The following is a 16,865-nucleotide window of genomic DNA, read 5'->3' as shown; positions in this document are numbered from 1 at the left end:
CAGATTGCTGAGCTTGTGAAACCAATTTTAAACATCCAATGTGTAGTATAATGTAATCTATGTATTATTTTGTACTGAATGCATTGTAGGTTAGTGTTGCTGTCATGTGGTAATTATTATTATACATTTTAATCCAGACTGTGGCGTCGGGGGTTAGTAATAAATCTTCCTCCCATTGTCTCGATGGGAGAGTAATTATGCGATTTGATTTCATTATTATTTTGTATATCTTATGTGATAGTTTTTTTGTATTAGGAATGTTTATAATACTGATATGGATGCACGTGAGTTTAATGTCTCTGAACTGATAGTTGCTCTTACCTGCTTTCTATATCTTATGTTTGGGCTACTTGTGGAAGTGACATGAAAGCAGTGTTATGTTCATGTTAGTGTGGAGTTTGATATCTTGTGGAATTTCCACCAGGCTGTTAGTATCATGGCCACCCACAAATTGTTGATCATGAATGTTCTTTAATTGATTTGACTGATAAATGGTAAGTCTGACTTTTAGATCTTTGCATAATGTTTGCTCTATGTCTATCCATATTCTGTCTGATATACTAGGTTTTATCCATTTTATTCCATATTGTAGTTGATTTGCAATAATCAACTACAGTTCTGTAATGTTGTGAGTTTGATTCTATGTGATTTATTTTTCCAGTAGAATCAAGTTATGATGTTGTCCAAAGATTTTAGACAGGTTGGTGGCACTGGAATAATTGAAAACAAACAATTTCGTTTAGGTAATATTCTCATTTTAATTATTGCAGTTTGTCCGAAGAGTATAAGGGGCAAATTTGTCCATCAATGAAGTTTGTCGCTTATTGTTTTAATAATTGGATGACTATTTATTTTGAATAACAGACAACTGGGAAGAGAATTTAGTACCCAGATATGTAATATGACTGGTATTCAGGGGGATGGGGAATGTTTTTAATTGCATCATAAAGATATGCTGCTAATATATAGTATAATACACAAATATACTACTCGAGATACAATTTGACCAGTTATGTGTGATGTTCTGTGATGATCATATAGAACACCACAGACAACTGTGGCACATCACTGTCAAACCTCCTGATTGCAACCCGGGGCATCGTGAACTGTACAACATGACCCTCAGACAATGATCTCTGAGTGAAAGCGATAAACATAATCATCTTCATATCATCACTTTCTCTACAAGTTCAGTGGAAGAGATGTCAGTGAAAGGGAGTTTTAATACCCTTTCCATTTTTAACTTTAATAAAAACACAGACGGAAAAATTCCAGAAAGTGATACAGAGAAAGGAAACTAGACTTTAAAATGGTGCTGCCCTCTTGATTTACAAGTGTAGATTATTGAAATTATTACAAATGTCTGACGCCAAAAGGGATTGTGTCAGTGTTTCACTACTCAATATTTGGTAGACAGTATAAACAAGCAGACTATGGTTAAAAAGATCACAGAAATAAAGCAAACACCAATATAATCTTGAACCACCTAGTCCACAGGAAACATTAGATTACTGGAACAAAATCAGACAACTAGCAGAACAACTTTTTACCAATGATGCAGGTGCACTTTTGGTGGATTTATTTATCTGTATTTCAATCCACTAAAGTTTTTCACTTGATCTAACATTACATTTAAGACCGACGCCCTGTTACGTCTCACAGAAGAGTCCATTGATCAAGCTGCTACTTACCCATCCTGGTCCTGGAGTACCTTTGCTCTGTACACTTTAGTGATGTCTTTGCTACCAACAAACCTATTTTAATCCATCAGATAGTAACCAAACGCTTCAAGGACACTTGCATAACCATTTTTATTTTTTCATAATACTTGTCCAGGTTTCCACTATTATGTTCAAACCATACATTATTCAATATATGCTAATTGATATTTAATAGTTACACCAACAAGTTCTTGGTACTATTATGTTCAACCTGAACTACTTCTATTTTTTTAAAAGACGATCCTATTCTATATCACCGGATGCCCATATTGTTTCTTTTGGTGATCTCCATATTGTTTCTTCCAGTGCTTGGCCGGGATGTCCCATCCTTGAACCAAGGCTCTCCCTTCAACGGAATCCCCTAGAGGCTTTTTCAAAGAGGCCTCCTGAAGATTTATGCTGAAGCCTACACTGGTCTTTCCTGCATGAAACCAGTTTATTCGGGACCATCCATACTTTTCTGCTTACAATATCATTTTATTACCTCAGCATTTTCATTACTAATTTAAAAATCAATCACTTTATACTTCTAAAGCTTTCACAGACACATTTAGACTTTTCAGCACTCTCAATGTCCAATGCTAAATGCTACAAACCACTCATACCCAAACAGAAGAAATAGCCCAAATATAGCCACACATATTCCTCCAACCTCTACATACTTCTAAGCTATATATAACGTTTAAAGCCATTAAAAGCAAAGTTATGAACATTTAAAATGCACCTTGATAACACAGTTTATAGCTCTTCAAGAATGTTTAGTTGTCATGGCAACTATTCCTTTCTCGACTCTGTTTTGTTTTGGGGTTTTTTTGGCATACCTTTCTTTTTCAGTCATGAATTCCCTTTTTTGTTAAAATCTCCTCACCTTTTCTACAGCGCTTTCTCTCTCTCTAATTTCACAGGTAATTGTCTCTTTCCTCCAAGGGTCTGCATCTCACCTGGACCTTTTCCTCTTTGCTACTTCAGCTCCTGTTGTAGCTGAACATCAATAGTTTAATAGTTATTAGGAAATATTACTTAAAACAAAACAACAAGAAAACAGCAAAGAAGGTATATGCAAGTATATGTTCACTGTATTGTGCAACTGTCATGTCAGCAGGTGGACAATTTTAGCTAAAGTTAGCATTTCAAACATATATTTTGATATTCTAAAATAATGTTTATTAACTCAATATTTCATCACAATGGGGTGGACATTTTTAGCTTTAACTCATCTGAGTATGGGGACAAAGTGAGAAATTCAAATGAACTGACATACTATAGGAGCATGCAGTTTATGCCTTTAGGCGAATGAAGATAGACCTTTTTTAAAGTTGTGAGGTCACTGATGTCAAAGGTCGCATTTTTACCAAGATGGTTATCCAAAGATGAGAGAGTGGACAGCAATTCTTGGACATGTTTAAATAACTTGATTTTTAATTTTATTTATTTATTTATTTTTAATCAAAATTGCAAAATGAATAATCAAAATACCTAAAATATTAATGAACGTATTTACAACCTTACGGTAATATTTAAAAGTTTAAAAGGTTAAAACATGTTTAAAAGGTTAAAACATCCAAAATACCCATTTCCTCATCAAAGACAATGTAATAAGGTTAACATTCCTATATATTCGTAAAATGTGTTCATTCAGAGTAAAACTTTAATCAGTTAATTAAAAACATTAATTGTTTCACAATCTTTGTATCAGCACATTTAAACGAGTATGTTGTACTGACCCTTAGGTAACAGAACGAAGTGTGAAGTCCACTTATAAAATAAATTACGTCATTAGATCAGAGTAGGTGAGGGACAGAGAGCCATGTGTGAAAACGAACAATCATCTCACAAAACACTACTTATGACTAACAAGTAAACACTTGCAAAATAAAAGTAGCCGTTTATGTTAAATATAAGATTTCACAAAACTATTAATTAAAAAAATATTAATTAAAAAATATTAATTACAAAAATATGAATTAAAAAACGTAAATCGATATTTTTGCGATTGATCTCCCTCCCAAGTTACACCGTTTACTTGTCTTAGAACTGAAACACGAGTATCACTGTTACGTTTTAATGAAACCGTTATTTTGAAAATTACAAAACTGCATGTCAATGTTAACCGTGTGGGGTCATACGTGAGTGTATGTTACAGCTGAATTATTAGGTTACCTAACTAAGCTACAGATATTTTTATATTTATTGGCTGCTTGTACAGATTTGTTAGCTCGCTGATAATATACTTTTGTATATAAAATTGTTCTGCGCAAACCACAGCACCATTGCTAAGTTAGCACTTAGCCTTAGCTAACGTTACTTTTAAAGTTAAATTGAGTTTCTTGTCTTGTTCATGGCTTTGTAGCCGAATCTCCCGTTTAGACATGATGTCTGCCCGCAGGCTTAGACTTCTAGTGTTTTCTGTTCAAAAGTGTTTATCTCGACTCGCCGACAAATGCAGAGGTTATTGCTCAGTGTCTCTATCTAGCCCTCCTACTAATGAGACTGATGAGACGAGAGTGAGCACATTTAAGACCAAGCTGTCGTCATTAAGAGTTCTTCAGGCAAAAGTTCAACTGAGACGCAACAGGAACATGAGGAATCGTATCTTCCTGAAGAAAGTGGTCTGGCGCAGCTACGGAAAGGTATGTAACTGCATTTGTTGCCATGATAGTTCAGGCTTTAGGATTTTAATTCCCATGTGTCAGTATGCCGGTAGTCGTTGCCAATTTTATTTTGGTGTTTACATCTTGCAGTGTATTTGGAAACATACGGCTGTCAGATGAACGTCAACGACACTGAAATTGCGTGGTCCATTCTTCAGAAGGGTGGATATGTTCGGACCCACGAACTATCAGAGGTAAGTGTCAATGCCTTGACCTTTGACCCTTGATAAACACAGCGCTTCCTTTATTTGAAAGCTTTCATTCTCATCTTTCCTAATTTTTTTTTTTTATACAGGCAGATATGGTGCTTCTTGTCACATGCTCCATAAGGTAGGAAAAGCCTATTTCTGTTTGTATTTTACACAGTGAATCTATACGTTGCCAATCTTGTGCAACTTGACAGCAGTCCTTGACTTCAGTGACATTTTTTGCTTGGATGTAATGCTATTTTCTGTTGGAAAAAATAAAAATCATTGTGACAGGGAAAAGGCAGAGCAGACCATCTGGAACAGACTCAAACATCCAGCAGTTCTGAAAAAGAAGTGTCTAAAGAGCAGCACTCCATTAAAGATAGGAGTCCTGGGTAACTTCTCACTTCACCATAGTTCTTCATTCACGTTCAAATGTATCTCTCAGTCTGAAATGTTCGTATGTGCGCATGTATGTTTGTGTGTGGGTTCACGTGCCCGTATACGCATATGTGTGCTTGCTCTCTTGTAGGTTGCTTGGCAGAGAGACTGAAGACTGAGTTGCTGGAGAAGGAGAGGGTGGTGGATGTTGTAGCAGGGCCAGATGCCTACAGAGATCTTCTCCGACTCCTTGCACTGGCCCATGGGGGTCAGAGGACCAGCAATGTCCTGCTCTCCCTGGAAGAGGCATATGCTGATGTCATGCCCATTCACCATTCAGGACACAGTGCCTTTGTGTGAGTGCCATAATAATATCTGGCTGATTTATAAGGGAGGAGTTCCTACTAAACACTAACTTTTAAATTAACTTTGCACTGTGTGATTTTGTAAAGATGGTACAGTTCAATTTTTAAGTTAACATGTATAGACAGTTTTTGGTGTTTTCATATTCAACTCTAATACACTGAATTTAATCTGAACAGCAACTGTTAGATTAAAATACAGAAATGTCAGCTATAATTTAAGGGCATTTGCTACCATATTGCATGAAACATGGGACTTGCATCCACAATAAAGCCAAAAACAGCAAATGCTCATAGTTCAGTTGTTTATTATTATCATTTTACTGAACACTTGTCAATCTGCATTTTTTGGTTAAATATTTATACATGACTGACCCTCCTACACTTATGAAGGGATATAAAACTTCAAACACCGTGGTGGCTCATCTTCAGCTCCTTCATGCTTTTAGATGTAGCACTTCAAACAATGGTTTGATATCAGGGGTGTCGATACTTTTAAAGTCCTTTCACGCTGTTGACAGTACAGACCTTGTGTACTGCAAGCCTTGTTGGTGGCACCTTGTCTTACAGTGGGATTATCCAGTATATTTTGTCCCTCTTTGACTGCTGTAGGTCTATCACGCGGGGCTGTGACAACATGTTCAGCTACTGCATTGTGCCGTTTTCCCTCCCCCAGGTAAGGAGCAGACCTGTGTCCTCCATACTTGAAGAAGTGCGCATGCTGTCTGACAAGGTCTCTTCCCTTCAGCGACTATGTGTGCAGTCTGGCTTTACTAGTTTCTGTGTGTGAAACTTGGCCAGATGTGAACACTAAGTATATGAAATGATCATGGCCATAGGGGGTGAAGGAAGTGACCCTGCTGGGTCAAAACGTGAACAGCTACAGAGACGTGTCTGGGGACGGGGCCAGCAACTCGGAGCTTGGTTCGCACCTCAGCCGTGGTTTCAGCACCGTGTTCCCGTGATGAGCAAGGAGGCCTACGATTCGCTGACCTGCTACACCACGTCTCCCTCATAAACCCTGACAAGGATTCGCTTCACCTGGCCACATCCTAAAGACTTTCCTGATGAGGTAGAAACCCCAGAGTCATGGATGTGAGCATGTGGTTTTTGGTTGGGATACCCATGACTAGTGTGGGGAAGGTACTTTTAAAATGTATTTCATTGCAGGTGACAAAATACAGAACACAGAATACATGCTGTTAAATGTAATTTAAATGTAATTAAAGTGAGTTATATTTGAAATAGTCTTGGACAATGTTGACGTATTCCAAAGTTTTTAAAGTATGTTCCTCGTTTGAGTAATGTAATGGAATATGTTACCAATTACATTTAGGGGCATGTACATGTACACTGCCTACAGTGCCAGATTAAACCCTGTGGAGGCCCCTAGGCAGTCATAATCTTGGGGCCTCCCTTGCAAATGATCTCCTAATATGTTTGTTTTTTTTAAATTCCTTGTTGCATGGCCCCTAAAAGGTGTGGGGCCTACAGGTCACTGCCTGCTCTGGTAATCTATTGGTAATCCGGCCCTGACTGTTTATGGCTTGTGTGGTGTAGTGGATGTTCAAAGAGTTTAAGTATTTAGTTGAACAGTTTCTTATAGTCTGAATTCATGTGCAGATATTGCTCATAGGCCATTTTAAGCAGCAGATTGGATAATAATTTAGGATTCGCAAATTTGGATGTGAGCAGTAGAAAAGATCATTAATAGATTATCAGATTGAAAAAGCCTTATGCTTATCAGATATGTGAAATAAGGTTTGACTGCCATAGTCAATTTGTGCTGTTTTCGTTTGACCTGTGCTGGGGTGGGTGAGTATGTTTCCTGAAGGTGTTATAGCTAATCCAAGAGCGGAGGAACATCTGTAAGCAGATCCACTTGCCAGCTCAGAGCGGCAGCAGCAGAGTCTTACAGACCATGAGGCGTGGGTGAGAAACGCTCCTAGAACGACAGCACTCACCACAAGCACAGTAGAGATTAGCCTGCTTATCTCAAATCTCTTGATGTCTCATGTGTTAAAACTTAGTTCTCACTTTAAGTCATCATGCTCTGGGATGTTTTCATAGGTATACTAGGGAAGCCTACCTTGAGTTTGTGGAAAACATTCGAAAGATAATACCAGGTGTCCTATCATTACCAAACATTCAATATGTAATTATAAAATTATTGTAGCTATAATAGGTCTTGTGTGAATATATATCTATGTATAATTTCTTTTTACAGGGGTCAGTCTGAGCAGTGACTTCATCACAGGCTTCTGTGGGGAAACCGAGGAGGACCACCAGCAGTTGGTCTCTTTGATCAGGGAAGTGGGCTATAATGTAGCCTTCCTGTTTGCCTACAGCATGAGGAAGGTGAGATCCTATTTTGTCATTGTGTTTAACACTATCAAAAAACAGACATTCTCCCTGGTTCATGTGATGGTTCTATCAAGAAATTCACCATTGTCTATTATCATTTGGAGAATTGAAAGGGTCTTGTGGCTGCCAGTTGGGCTTGACCTTCTGACATGAACATGTGTGTACCACACCCACAGAAAACTCAGGCATATCACCGTCTCAGGGACGATATCCCAGCTGAGGTGAAGAAGCTGTCGCCTGGAGGAGCTTATGTTTACATTCCGAGAAGATGCGGCTAAGGTCAACACCAGTTTCATCGACAGCAAACAGCTTGTCCTAGTGGAGGGAGTGAGTACTGCAGTGGGTTGAAGCCATGCTGTGTTACAACTGTGTTTGGAGCACTTCTGCTGTTAATAATTTGGGATTGCTGCATCTGTGTGTCTTGGTCATCATGTTTTGCATATCGATTTAACTAGATTTCTGCAAGAAAATAAATAGTTGCAGTAAATTCTCCTCCCTTATCTTATTTAGACCTGCTGGATCAACATCATGAGGTCTGTCTGACAACGATGATGAACAATGGCATTGTCTATCAGCTCAGCCCTAGCACCTTTTGGCATTTCATTTTGGTTTTGGCTTTGTTCTTTTCTGGAGGGCAAATAGAGTTTATGTGTTTATGTATTTAGGGCATTGTTTGGTCTATTTTAGTCTATTTGAGTTGTATGGTCACTTTCCCGTTTGCGGTGTTAGTTTGCGATTGCCGCATGGGTTTCTGTGGCCCTTTCATTTGAAACCCTTCCCTGGTTAGGCATAGCATTGTGTCTGTTTTGGATGCTTTGAGCTTTTTGTTATTTTTGAAGTGTTGAGAGCAGTTCACATCTTTGGTACCGGGAAATCCCAATGACTGGTTTCCCTGTGCTTGTGGTCTTTAGTGTATTACCTGCCATCAATAACTGTTTGAAGATTGGGGTCTTAGTTAATTTTGATTCTTGTTAGTGTCCTTCTTTTGAGGACATGCCTGGCGAATGCACAGAAAACTACCCCAAGGTGTTTGCCACTTGTGTGTTAATATGCGCTACCAGTCATGCTGAGATTGGATCTACCGATATACACACTGATAACAGAATTTTATGACCATCTACATAACAGTGGGAATAACCACCCTTGGTTTGGATAACACTAGTGAGACGTCTGCTACAGTGCTTAGTCAAGCCTTTTATATTGTACAAATGTTATCTGCTGTTTTTGCTTGACTGAGTCTGTTTTCTGCAGGAAAGTAAGAAGTCATCTCAAGATCTTTGTGGTCGGAATGATGGGAATGTGAAGGTTATTTTTCCAAGAAAGGATTTGCTTTCTTATCCCACGGATACCAACCCTGTCACTGTTAAAGCTGGAGACTATGTACTGGTGAAGGTGAGCTCTTACTTCAGTTTGCTACTCCTACATGTATATCTGTCTGTGTTGAGACTAAAACAGGAGCATGTTTTTACACACACACACACACACACACACACACACACACACACACACACACACACAGAGATATATATGAGCTGTATGTGTGGAATATTTATTCTGGTAAGCCTGGTCTGTGATATGTAATATACATGGCTGTGAAATATACTGTACAGTTATGGCTACATTTCCATGATTATTGGTGACTACTCTCTCCTTTAGAGATTACCTCAGCCAGCTCTCAGAGTCTGCAAGGCCACGCCTTCAGCCACGCCTCCCTGAGTGATGGACACCCCAGACGCCTATTGATGCACAGGCAGCTGCATATTAGCCTGTAGGTTCCACCTTCTTAGTATCAGGACTGGGTGGGAGTGTGTGTCACAGACCTATAGGTCTTCCCAGCTCCAGCTCTTGGAAGCCAGTATGCTCAGTGAGGAGTGTTCACTGCCTCAGTCACCCTGTCTCCTCATTATCAAGCTCCTTATGAGGTGATTCAGGCATGGTGAGGCAGAAAACCCCTGAAAATATGCAGGGAAGTTTCCTCAGAACTTGAGCTCAGTGTTCCTGAAGTGCAGTTTGAAATGAAATAAGGCTTTTCATTTTTTCATTCATTCATTTATTCAGAATCATGTCTGACTCATGTGTGACTCAGTGTTAAAGGAAAGTTTTAACACAGATTTTGTCTGGGTACACACTTTGCAAACTTCAAACTGCATGATTAGCAGACAGTATTGTAGCTATTCAAGTTTATGATCAATAATGTAAGGTAAGTGTGTGTTAACTCTGGGTGGGTCAGGGTGTATTCTCCCCTAAACATACTTCTGACATAATGATTTGTTTAAACACTACAATTCTCTATATCCTAATAATTACTGCCACATTTTAATAACCTGCAATACACTGTAAATACAGCATTTGTAAGCTTTAAATTTACAAACATGAACAATCATACTATATCAAATACATGATACTCATACCTGTGACATAGTGTTTTGAACAGACATTTGCTGCCACACCTGCTATTTTAGCAGGCTAAATAATCTGCCTTCTGAAATGCTAATATGCTTAATTTCATGCAAGTGCTAGTGTTCCTATTTGCTTGCTGATGTGCATGGAAGCGCCATATTATTATTATTATTATTATTATTATTATTATTATTACTATTATTATTATTATTATTATTATTGAGTCACACTGCTATCAAGTTAGCTGGTTGCTCTTAGCTAGTAGTGTGAACAGGACAGGGGACTTGGGGAAGACCCAAAGGGTGAGGTTTGTGTGTGTACATTCACAAGTACTGGTGCACAGCCACTGACATACATAAACACTGCTATCTGGATCTGGAATTTTTAACATTAATGTACAGACTATTCTTTCTCCTTAAAAAATTCATTATGGTAATAATTATGGCAGTGTATGTTCCCCTGCAAACAAATGCTAGGCTGCAGGCTGCACGATGCTGCAATCAACCAGCTGATGGCAAATCCAGACAGTGTTGTTATTGTGGCAAGAGACTTATTGTAAATGCATTGCCATTAATTGAGAGTCATTTTAAAAGATATTTACTCTCCCACTGCGCATACTCCCGTTTTCATAAATTGGCAAATATACATGTTGCTGCTTGTCACACAAACTTTTGTTGTACACAAGTAATAATGAGAAAAGGACTCATCATATGTTTTATGATATAGCTAAAGCTATGCATTTATCGAGAGGATTTAACACATTACAGAACACATCTAATTAATCCTTTCCATGATTGACCCAAGGGCAGATAGCAATTATTTAAGTATTACTATGTTTTAATTTAATAATAAAAATGACCATATGAACCTTTTTGCTTTATATTTGTTTATATTCAGCTGCCTTTATAATGACAATTATTTATGACAATGACAATTTACAATACATTATCAGTGAGTGGTATAATTAAAGTAAAATCATTGTTAAATAAGTCTCATTCTTGTCTCAGATTCAAACACTACAAAATCTTGGTCTTTGCTTGAATGATTTTTTAATGGTCCTGACTACAACACTATCCTTTGATAAGCTTGGAAGTTGTACACTACTGTGAGAGGAAGTTACATTCAGCTAGGAAAGAACCAACAATCAAATAATATACACAGATTAAGATGGTCATTAAAGATCCCAAACTAAGATTAATGCACTAATTAATAAACTACAACTTGTTTGCAGGAGTTCATCAGTGTTTTATCATTGGCATAGGTAAAGGGGTTTTCAGGCACAAGTTAAAAAAGGCACAAGTTGTCAAAGCATAAGAATAATGACCATAATGATCATAAGAAAGCCTTTCTGAGCCAAAGATCTGAATTAACAGGGAATAACAGGAGCACTTGCAAAACTGTGCCTAAGTGTATCCAGAAAGCACTGTTGGGCTTTTGTAGGAAAAAAAGGTTACACAAAGGTTACACTGATAAAACAGTTTAATCTGAACGAAGAATCAAGACCCAGGAGCTGTAAAAGAATAAGTTAATCTCTGCATTGCTCTCTATATAGGGGGAGTTTTACAACATTGGAGTGCACAAGAAACCCGCTTTTGCCCCGACACCATTTTCACTGCCACCTGATGAAAGCAACATGCTGTATATGGGCATCTCTGCCTTCACTGCCAACTCAGCAGGCTTTGTGTAGAAAAATGCAGGAGCACTCACACTCAGAATCACAGATGACATGGTGAGTTTAAACCACTCCTTGCCATCACTGAGGGAAAGGTGTGCATGTGGTTACCTTACAAGACCAGGCTGTTTAGTTAGAAGACTGATAAAGAAGACTGATAACTTTATACTGTTCTCCCAGTGCACATTAATAATCCCTTAATAGTGTAATAAATGAATGGACAAATAAATGATCAACAGTCCCTGAAAATGAAACAAACGTTTATCCTTCCAGATTCCCAGAGCCTCTCCATATCGTCTGAACACCAAGACATTTGAAGCCTTAATTCCGCAGGTATAAGAGATCACTTTCTGTATTCATCACACAAGCATGCAGAAACTGCTGATTTTATATTCTCACATAGGTTTCCTAACACAGTAGACTTTGAATCTTAAAGGAATAATAAGGTTTAAAGAGTAACAAATAATATGATCTCATTAGCAACACAACCATATTTAGATGAAGAATTTCCGAAAAGAACAACATTTCACATGATGATGCTTGGATGAAATGTGTTGAAAACACTGAGTTCTTTTGCTTTTGGTGCTAAAGGCACTTGCAAGTACACCTTACACAGATTGATGGTGGTAGTATAGTTGGCATTCAGTTAAATCAATTAAACTTTGGACAGGGGTAGATTTGTCCTTCATACTGTTATTCAGCACAGGTAATAGCCATTTTGGGACTTTGTATCACTTTTGGGAGGCTGCCGTGTTCTCCTTAAAGTACCCAGGTTGAAGAGTGCTGGGCCCAGGAGTATTATCACCTGCTCCTGCATTTCTGCCGATGAAATAGTGAGACGGATCCACATCCTGCCTGCTTATTGGGGACGTACTGTTCTAGCAGCTCTTCCTCATCTGTCCATGCTCATACCATGGGTTGCTGTACTGTTTCCATGCTTATGTGGTACTCTTTCCGCAGGATGCTATGGAACTTTTGGTGCTCCCTGCTCCTCTCTGGCATTTGTAGCTTGACCTTCCTGGTGATTTTTTTGCAGTCCACGTCACTTTGCCAGGAGCTTCCTTTTGCTGATTAGCAGAAGCAGGAATACCTCCTGTCCTGCCAGGCTTTTGCAGTCATATTAGGCACATTGACTGCTCCGCTCTTACCTGCTTTCTATATCTTATGTTTGGGCTACTTGTGGAAGTGACATGAAAGCAGTGTTATGTTTATGTTAGTGTGGAGTTTGATATCTTGTGGAATTTCCACCACGCTGTTAGTATCATGGCCACCCACAAATTGTTGATCATGAATGTTCTTTAATTGATTTGACTGATAAATGGTAAGTCTGACTTTTAGATCATATAGAACACCACAGACAACTGTTTGGCACATCACTGTTAAACCTCCTGATTGCAACCCGGGGCATCGTGAACTGTACAACATGACCCTCAGACAATGATCTCTGAGTGAATGTGATAAACATAATCATCTTCATATCATCACTTTCTCTACAAGTTCAGTGGAAGAGACGTCAGTGAAAGGGAGTTTTAATACCCTATCCATTTTTAACTTTAATAAAAACACAGACGGAAAAATTCCAAAAAGTGAGACAGAGAAAGGAAACTAGACTTTAAAATGGTGCTGCCCTCTTGACTTACAACTGTAGATTATTGAAATTATTACAAATGTCTGACTTCCAAAAGGGATTGTGTCAGTGTTTCACTACTCAGTATTGCATTTGTTAGACAGTATAAACAAGCAGACTATGGTTAAAAAAAACACAGAAATAAAGCAAACACCAATATAATCTTGAACCACCTAGTGCCAGGAAACATTAGATTACTGGAACAAAATCAGACAACTAGCAGAACAACTTTTTAACCAATGATGCAGATGCACTTTTAGTGGATTTATTTATCTGTATTTCAATCCACTAAAGTTTTTCATTTGATCTAACATTACATTTAAGACCGACGTCCTGTTACGTCTCACAGAAGATTCCACTGATCAAGCTGCTACTTACCCATCCTGGTCCTGGAGTACCTTTGCTCTGTACACTTTAGTGATGTCTTTGCTACCAACAAGCCTATTTTAATCCATCAGATAGTAACCAAACGCTCCTTTGCTGCAGAGCACAGAAATCATTCAAATTTGCAGTCAACAGATACATCTGGGCCAGATTTTGGATCAGTGGACTAGGCTGGAACTGCACATATACTGTATATGCAAAATTCAAAATACGGGGAGTGGTTGGTCTCTTTTGCAATCAAATCTGAATACTATGGAATTCGTTTCACATGTTTAATTTGACAGATTTTAAATGGATAATGGACATCACTAGACAAAAAGGAATAAACAACTATATGAAAAGGAACAAAACCAAAAACAAAGGAAGACTTTAACACACTTGCCCAAACAAGCACTAAATCTGACAAAAATAGATCAACCAATGACATAGCTGTGAAGGAACATATTAGCCATTGTTTTCTTGTCATCAACAGTAATTTTAACTGATTGTTAACATACTGTTCAAGTCTTCAACTGATTTGCTCCCAACATACGAATGGGTACAAATATGGTTCATTACCCAGCTGCACAAATTGCTTCTGACATACTGGGCAGCTATGGGCTTCTTCAGTTGTGTGGATTGTCTTCTGCTCCTCCATGTGGCCTGTTTCACCAAAGCCCTTCCTGCAGTATTTGCAGCACTATGGCAAGCGGACACCCTTGTGTGAGCGTTTAGGTGCTTCTCAAGAGTCTGGGCAAGTTTGAAACACCTGCCCCAAACATCACTGACATTATTTCTTGTAGGTGATTAGCCACGTGTTTCTCTAGTCACAAGTACTTTTTGATTTATTTGTTTTTTTAAATAGGTAATTTTATATATAATGGCAACAAATGACATTTTAAGTTTTATGACAAAACGTGCAAACAAGCTGGCCTGAGAGGTGTGTAGCGGGATATGACTCAGTGCGTCTCTGGTGCTGCTTTTGATGAGTACAGTGTCATGAGTGTGTCTGTCCAGCGGTGCAAAGAGGGGATACAGCAAGGCATGGCATGGTGTTTATTCATTCGTTTGCATAGAAAATGACGCCTTTTCACATTGTGGAAGTACAAATATGGCGGTCTTTTTTGTGCGGCGTAGTAATGACATATGTTGTGGAATTTTGAACAAACAGCAAGTCAGACGTGATTAAGAGAGTAATTTAATAAGAAAAAGAATAAAATAAATGTTTGGCTCTCCTCAGGTAGGGAGCCCCGAGTATACAAAACCGTGGCTAGTTATACTACTCCTGTGCTGTCTTTAACCAATCATCTTTTCTTAAGCAGCTCTTCTTTCCTTTGTTGCTGTGGCTATAAGCCAATCAGCTCTCAGCTTGGTTTTTTCCACAAACCAACCCAAACTGACTCCAAACAGTGTGGGTTGTGTGTCAAGTTGACCTTGATGTTAACAGTTCCTGATACATGTTCAACTTAATCAGCAACAGGCGGATATAAATGTGCAAACGGCATTATTAATTTAAGAACAAAAGGATCAGTGTGATTTTATATGAATCACATAATACATAGTTTCGTATCATTTTCCATCACACGTAAAAACAGTCTCACCGTATTGTCGGGCAGGAGGATCTGGACTCATTTATTACTTAATATCTTCCCCCATCTAGCGGTCATTAGAGGTTAGTCTTGAATTGATTTCTGTCGTGCAATATTTTAGATATAAATGTTTACATTTTCTATTACAGAACACGGCAAAGTATAGTCAACCAGTTCTAACCTTTTGAGAAAAACTTTAACTTCAAAGTAGGTGAATCTATTTACTTAGATTGAACCAATCGGATCACAGTTTATTTACATAACATCAATGCTTTGAGTGCTTTAGATATAAGGACATCATGGCGATCTTTCTGCTCACACCTCAGTCAGTCTATAATTCTGTACTATGTGTTTCTATAGCTTCCAACTTTCACGAGTTTCTTGAATCTGTGGAGAAAAGTGCAGACTCAGGTACTTTCTTATTTGTGAACTTTTATACATTTTATGTAATTTATTTATCATCTATAATGTTTTATTACTTTTCATTTATAGATATAAGGACACAAAAACAGTTCATATACTCAATGAATTGTTACAAGATAATCTTTTCTAGAGAATGTTTACCATTTGTTAAAAGTGATTTATTTCTAAAAGTTTATGCAGTGTGTTAATTTGTCACATGGAGGCAGAAGGGGTGAATCTGATATACCCCTCTTCCATCATCAACTATTCATCGAGTCCTCCAGTAGAGCTTGTACAACCAAAGAAACGCATACAGCGGTCACCGGCGGTTCTAAGTTACATCTAAAGAGGTCTAGGCCTATACACACTGTTCCACCTGAGGTAATAAAATGTTTTGGGGTAAAGGTATTTTCATGAGGCGATCTGTGATCTAATTATAATAGGCTTTGAAGCTCTCTGCAACAGGTGCAGAGTGGTGCAAGACTGTGTTTGAAAGCATAAAGAGGAATAATGTTTCTGGGGTATCTTAAGGCCTTTTTGGGTCTGTAAGTGCAGAGCAGAGGCTCTGATGCAGGTGGTTTCAAGGCCTCTGTGGAAGTCTACGGCAGATGACTCTGGACTGTTCCCGTGAGAAATAGCTTCCTAAGTATTGGGAAAGATCCCGGCTTTTAAAAGACGTGAAAGCCTCTTCGAGAGTTCTGTGGCTAAGCAAGGTTCATTATCTTACCATAAGAGCAGGGTGATACTGACCTGCAACATCATCTTGCAGGTGTTTGATGGTATGAGTTGAGATCATCTTTGTTAAAAACAAAAAAAACAACAACAAAAAAAAAAAACAGGAAAATCTTCCAATAGGATATACTGGGGTCAAGCTTCAATTTGTACAATGATAGATCTCAATTTGCATATATTGAATAATGTATGGTTGAACACAGTGGTGGAGATTTCAAACACCAGTATGTAGAGAAGGTGTGGCAATCACATAATCAGTTGTGAACACTGGATAAAAATGTGTGTTCCTTGTGTGATTATTAGACATATTCTGGACTATGCCTCGTTTGTATGTAACGCTGAGCTCAAAATAAATAATGGACCTACTACTCTCTTCAATTAATTCTTGAGTCTGCATCTTTATTTTCTGTTTA

This window comes from Electrophorus electricus, unplaced genomic scaffold (assembly GCF_041902795.1).
Source record: "Electrophorus electricus isolate QZ-2024a unplaced genomic scaffold, ASM4190279v1 Scaffold29, whole genome shotgun sequence".
Classification (NCBI taxonomy): Eukaryota; Metazoa; Chordata; class Actinopteri; order Gymnotiformes; family Gymnotidae; genus Electrophorus; species Electrophorus electricus.
Note: the sequence above shows the minus strand (reverse complement) of the source record.